Source organism: Balaenoptera musculus, chromosome 5 (assembly GCF_009873245.2).
Source record: "Balaenoptera musculus isolate JJ_BM4_2016_0621 chromosome 5, mBalMus1.pri.v3, whole genome shotgun sequence".
Lineage (NCBI taxonomy): Eukaryota > Metazoa > Chordata > Mammalia > Artiodactyla > Balaenopteridae > Balaenoptera > Balaenoptera musculus.
The window spans coordinates 6,492,426-6,499,079 of NC_045789.1; the positions used below are offsets into that span (position 1 = coordinate 6,492,426).

Here is a 6,654-nt window from a genome sequence, read left to right on the forward strand (position 1 = left end):
GAAGACCCAACACAGCCAAAAACATAAATTATAACATTTAAAAAAGAGAACAGAGGATCACAGCACTAGGGACTATCAGCCATAGTTGACAGAAAAACACAAAACGGTTACCAAGTAAACACAGAGACCTCCATGAACTAGATGCCCAGAACTGATACCCAGAACTCTGGCCACCAGGCTTGTACCAGCTCCCACAGCAGATCAGAGATAAGAATATGACCAGACTATTGTTGCCAAAGTTCTGCCTCTCTACACCGGGGCTGGATTAAATCTCAGAGACAGAGTTTTGGGTGAAGTAGAAAGAAATAGCTTTATTGCTTTGCCAGGCAAAGGGGGCCGCAGTGGGCTAATTCCCTCAAGACTGTGTGTCCCACCCTGAGAGGGTAGTTAGGAGTCTTATAGAGTTCAAGGAGCAGGGCGTGGTCAGCTCATGGACATTCTTCTGATTGGTCAGAGATGAGGTAATCGGGAGTCAGCATCATCAACCTTCTGGTTCCAACAGGTCTGGGATCTACGTGCTTGTGGGCAGCACACAGTTAACTTCTTTCACCTGGTGGGGTTTCAGTATCTGCAAAACAGCTCAAAGGACATGGCTCAGAATATTATCTATAGTCCTTGAGGAAGAACTAAAGCTCCTTGACTTTGTTTAATGGCTAAAGTATTATTATTTTGTCTCACTTGACTGTTTTCTTTCTGCGTTTTCTCACTTCTCTGATTAAATGTATTCTTTGACTACAGTTTTTCTACAGACAAAAGACAGGCAGAGGACATGGTGGGGGGGGGGGGGTCTATTCTGGGAAGGCCTCGTAGGGTCCTGCTCAGTTACACCATGAGAGCAGCATCTAAAGATAATGAAATTGGGAGATAGTCAATGAACCATCCAGTCTGATTACCTTTTGATAAAAACCCAGTCAATACGCACACAATCAGGCCTCAATCAGCTTTTTACTCTCTCACTCATAAATATAAGCAGAAAATAAAATAGTATCAGATATTTGAAGAAAACCTATAGCATATAGAGAACAAAACAAAAACAATTGGAGAAGCAGAAACTAAAGAGAAAGAGGGAAATTTCAAATATATATATGTATATATAATATATAGTACATATATATCATCTTCAAAAAGATAAGTTGCACATTGTTAGAGTTTGGAGTTGAGGCCACTGGCCGATGAACTCACAAGTGTAGGTAGTGTGCTATATGAGGGGCAAGTTTTTCGCTAACATCACAAGGGTCTCTGGCCCAATAAGTGGAGTTTGAGAGTAATACTTGCTACAATTAAAAAAAAAAAAGAAAAAAGAAAAAAGAAAAGATAAGTTATTTAACCACTAAACAAGAAAAATGTGATTTAAAGCAAAAAGTAAGAATTTAGAGAATAAGAAAACAGTGCTAGTATTAAATTTTGATAGACAAAAAAAATTAAAATTCAACAAAAGATTTGGAAAGAAATATAAAGATTTCTAAGGAAATCTCTCAGAAATGTAATAAAAAGATAAAGAAAGACAAGGAAATTATGAGAGTGATTTTAAAATAGAATAATATTCCAGAAGGTGCCAAAAATGCATTTCAAGAGTTTCAAAATAAGATAACAGCAAAATGAAGAAATCAATAATGCAAGAAACATTTTCAGAACTACTTCAATTTTCAGATAGACAGGGTTCACTGATGGCCCTGCAAATGGATTAAACTAGAACCAAACCAGTAAACATCATTATAAATCTTCAGAACACTAGACCAAAGTGAAAATCTTTAAAATCTCCAAAAAAGAAAATTTAGGTTTTAGAACAAGATTAAAATTAATAATATAATTAGATATAAGAACAACAATAAGATCTAGGAGGCAGTGGAACACTATCTTCAAAATCTAGGAAAAAGTTATTTCCAAATCAGAATTCTATATTAAGCCAATTTATTAATTGAAAGTAATAGCAGAAAGAAGATATTTTCAGACATGGAAAATCTCAGTAACACCAGCAAAAATACCTATCACGAAGCCTTTCTCAGGACGCTCCAGGAAGAAATGCTCCATTAAAATGGGGAATTTAAGAAAGAGGAAAGCCTGAAATCCAGGAAACAAAGAAACCAAGAAAAGATAGTGCTACAGAGACTCCCTAGCATGATGTTGAAGGGATGCCTAAAACAATATCTGTGTAGCTGCCTTAAATCAGCTATTTCAGATTAGCATAATCAGAGGTGATAAAGCATTCAATTCAATTCAATTCAGTTAAATGAAGTTAAATTCTGTGTAAAAAAACAAGATGGCTAGAAGAAATTTATATTCCAAACATTAAAGAAAGTTAAGTAAACATGGATCTAACGTTCATGGGGGTTTCTTCTATTTTATTTTAAATGTCAAACTTGTCTTAATGAGGTTCTACCAACATATGTTCTCTTTAATCCTCAGTAAATCTTAGTAATAAAAACATTGGCATTAGGCCTTTCATTTTCAAATCTAAATAATACTAAATCATCGAGCATCTCTTCAAACTAAATTTATACAGATATTTCATTAGCAAACAATTCTATTAATTAAAAGTGTTTTTTTTGTAATGGAGTTAAAAACTCCTTTTCTGTATCTTCAAACATACTGTCCTTTTTCTCTGATCTAAATTGTAATTGCTCTTTTATGTGATGACATCAAATATGCAGCTTCCTGTCTTATGTTTTCAGATAAGAAAAAATTGTAAGGCCTAGGGATTAAAATTAGCATTTTAACTTAAAATAATCTCTTTCAGGTTAACACTAACTTAATTCCAATATTATACAAAAACTTTTCTCTAATATACCTCTGTTCCTTCCCCCATCCTTTATGCTATTATATCTTTATACATTATAAGCCCAGTAACATAACTTCATAATTACTGTTCTATCAATTATCTTTTAAATCATATAGGAGATGGAAAGAGTTACAAATGAAAATACGTTTATACTGCTTTTATATTGACCTATATGGTTGTCTTTAGTGGTGCCGTTTATTTCTTCCTGGGGATTCAAGTTACCACTTACTGTCCTTTCATTTCAGCCTGAAGAACTCCCTTTGCTATTTCTTGTAGGACAGGTCTTCTAGCAGTGTGTTCTCTCAGTTGTTGTTTATCTAGGAATGTCTTAATTTCTCCATTATTGAGAGAGGGTTTTGCTGAAAATAGAATTCTTGGTTGACAGTTTGTTTTTTTCCATCACTTTGAAGTTGCCATCCTTCTACCTTCTGGCCTTCATGAGAAGTCACATGTTGATCTTATTGAAGATTCCTGGTATGTGATAATATTTTTTCTGCAATCAAGATTTTCTTGTCTTTGACTTTAGCCAGTTTGACACTGATGTGAATTGGTGTGGATCTCTTTGAGTTTACTTGAAATTTGTTGAGATTCTTGGACATGTAGATTAATGTTTTTCATCACATTTGGGAAGGTTTTGGCCATTATTTTTTCAAATAATGTTTATGTCCCTTTCTCTTCTCTCTTGTACTATTGTATTATTTTTTGTACCATACAAAAAGAAGTACTATGGTATATTGTACTCCTTGTATTATTTTTTCTATTTATTGATTGTACTTATTTGGGGAGACATAATTGTTATACTTTCCTTTAATTGTTTAGCCATGGTGTCCTTTAGTTCCTTGAACATGTGTGCAATAGCTGCTTCAAAGTCCTTTTCTACTAAGTACAATATCTGGGTCTCCCAAGGGATATCATCTGCAAGGCTGCCTTTTTTCCTATGTAAGTAGCATACTTTCCTATCTCATAATTTTTGGTTGAAAACTGGACATTGTGGATACTATATTACAACAACTCTGGTATCAGTTTCTTTCCTCAACACCAAGGCTTATTTTTGTTGCTGTTACTGTTGTTTTTCTTGTTACTGCTTATTTTTTTAATGACCATCCCTGACTAACTCTATAGATTCTCTATTCCCTGTAGTATGTGGCCACTGAGTTCTTAGCTAGCATTTTTTAAGTTCTTGCTTTTATTTTTAAGCCTAGCTTGCTAGGGTTCAGCCCAAGGTCAGTATAATTTGGGAGTCAACCAATGATGAGATAGAAGAATTCTTTAAATGCTTGCCAGCATGTCTGTCACCCTTTGTCAAGGGAAGATGTGTGAGAAGGCATGCCTTCAAATTTTAGGCAGCTTACAAGACAGTCTTATCTTCGACTCTCTGCTTGCACGGGGTGTCAAGTTCAGACAGAGATGAGTGACTGGAACCCTCTCCTTTCCCAGGTCTTTCCTGGGCAAAGCCACGCACATGAGTGTAACTTTCTCAATCCCAGGAACATGTCGGAAATTTTCAAAACTCCCTACGGTCATCTAGTTCTCTTGGGTTTTTCCTTTAAATTTTTGACCAGGCTCTTGTTTCTCCAGCTGAAATCACAGCCTTTGGCAGCTTTGATGCTGCCAGGAGACTATTATTTTCAGACTGCTGTGCCCAAGGGAAAGGACCTTTTTGCACTGCACTGAGCTCTGAGTGAAATTGAATAGCCACAACACCTTAGGAAGGGATAATTTCCACAAGGCTACTGAGAAAATACTGAGGATGGGGTTTTTAATATAACTCAAAAAAGATCCGTTCCTATCTTTGAATGCAAGGCTGCTGGCTTTCATAAGCTGCCACACCACTAGAACTAGAGGTGGAGAGGCAGTGGGGTAGCTCAAAGTTAATCACTACCAGCTCTGGTGTCTTACAAAGATTCAGCACTTTCTCATGGATAGTTGATTTTCAGTTTGTCCAGTGGTTGGGATAATTTTCAGAGTTATGAAATGGCTGATTTTAGTTGTTTTGTCATTTTTTCATTGTTTCTGTGGGAGAGCAGTTCACCAAGGTCCCCAGAGTGCCATTCCAGAAGTCTTTCCTTTATTATGCTCCCATCTCACCCGCAGTTGCCTGTAAAATTGTGTATTCTAAGAATAAAAGTCCAACCTTTTTTCTCACTACTGTATCATCAGAACTATCACAGCACCTTTACACAGAAAGTTCTCAAACAGAGAGACTGAGATAGAAGTATAGGTAATATGTAGATTAGCAGAGAAAGGGAAAAAGAAAAAATATATGTGTATATGTATGGGCACTTCCAAGCATAAATAATTTCTATAACATACAAGATATTAAGCAGTGATAACTTCTGGAAAATGAAAATTAGTGGAGGAGAATACATTTGCTTTTACTTTTTATGCCTTTCTACTGCTTGAACTTTTAGAGAATCACAAATTATAGCTGTATTTAATATAGATAGATTGATAAATGGATGGATAGAACTAAATTATCCTCCAAAAAAATTTTAGAACTTTTACTTTCATGATTATTCTCTGTACAAATTCTTTGTTGATGCTTATCTGAAAATATGGCTTTTACAACTGAATAAAAAATAAAATATGAAAAAAGCAAATTGAGCTATTACATGGAGTATAGTATGACTGATTTTTCTTATTTATACAGTTAATCTTAATTTTGAGGTCCTTTGGGAATTTCAGTAATGAAATATCTGAAAGAGACTCAACTTCTATGCTCTATAAAAAGAGTTATATTTAGGGATACCAGTGAAATGTACAGAGGATACAGAAAAACGGGGAGGCTTTTACCTAGACCTTAACATTCCAGGTAGATAAAAGGTGTGAAGGCTCAGGTGTGCTTCTCCAGAACAGCAGTTCTCAAAGTGCACCCTGGAGCCCCCAAGACCTTTTGGGAAGTATACAAATCAAAATAGTTTTTGTAATAATATTAAGATGTTATTTGCCATTTTCACTCTCATACCCTCTAGAAAAACACAGTGGATTTTTCCAGAGGCTATCTGTCATGCGATATCACAGCAATCTAAATGCAGAAGCGTATGTGAAAATCCACCTCTCTTCTATTAAGCCAGGCATTAAAGAGAGATGTGAAATAACACCACTTTCCTCAATAAATCTTGGTCTGGAAATTATAGCTATTTTTTATAAAAATTTTATCTATATTAACCTATAATGGGCTTGCTGATATTTTAAAGTACACTAATTTTTTGTTTTTAATTTATAATATGGTTAATATAGATATAACTATCATTCATAAAAAGCTCTTCGATATCCTCAAGAATTTTTATTAGTGTAAAGAGGTCCTGAGACCAAAATTTTGAGAATTGCAGCGCTAAATCAGTCAGCCAAAAGACATTATAAATGAAAAAATAAAACCTACAGAAAGAATTTATTTACTTGAATATCTTACCTAATACAAAATTTAAGAGAGAAAGAAATTACACTAGTTGAGACACAATCTCAATAGGGTGAAATAGTACAAAATCAAGTATCCACAGCAAAAGAAACTAAAACTAAATACACTCTGAAATGCTGAAACATGAAGTGCTTAATTTTTTAAACTTGTAAGTCTCTAAAAATATTGCAGTAAGTACTTTGGATGAACAGTAAGAATCAACAATATTTTAAAAGGCAAACTTCAAAATTAATTTTGACAAAACTTAGATATTTCTCCTTCGAGAATGTTAAAATGTTTATTTGAAGATTATCCAGCATAGAAAAATTCTGAAAGATCATAGAAAATAAAATTACATCAGCCCATAAATTGGCAAATGTAATAATATATATGAGGCATCTTATTGGCTAAGGAAATTAAAATCTATATAATGATGTATAATGATATATCTTCCAATAACATAAATTAATCAATTATA

General features: G+C 34.3%; 1 non-coding gene across 1 annotated transcript; it reads left to right on the forward strand.

Annotated features, from left to right (window-relative positions):
• The first annotated feature begins 1,132 nt into the window (after positions 1-1,132).
• LOC118896198 lies at positions 1,133-1,282 on the forward strand. The gene has a single exon (XR_005020110.1). It is a non-coding gene; the product is annotated as a small nucleolar RNA SNORA62/SNORA6 family (small nucleolar RNA).
• The last annotated feature ends 5,372 nt before the right edge of the window (positions 1,283-6,654 follow it).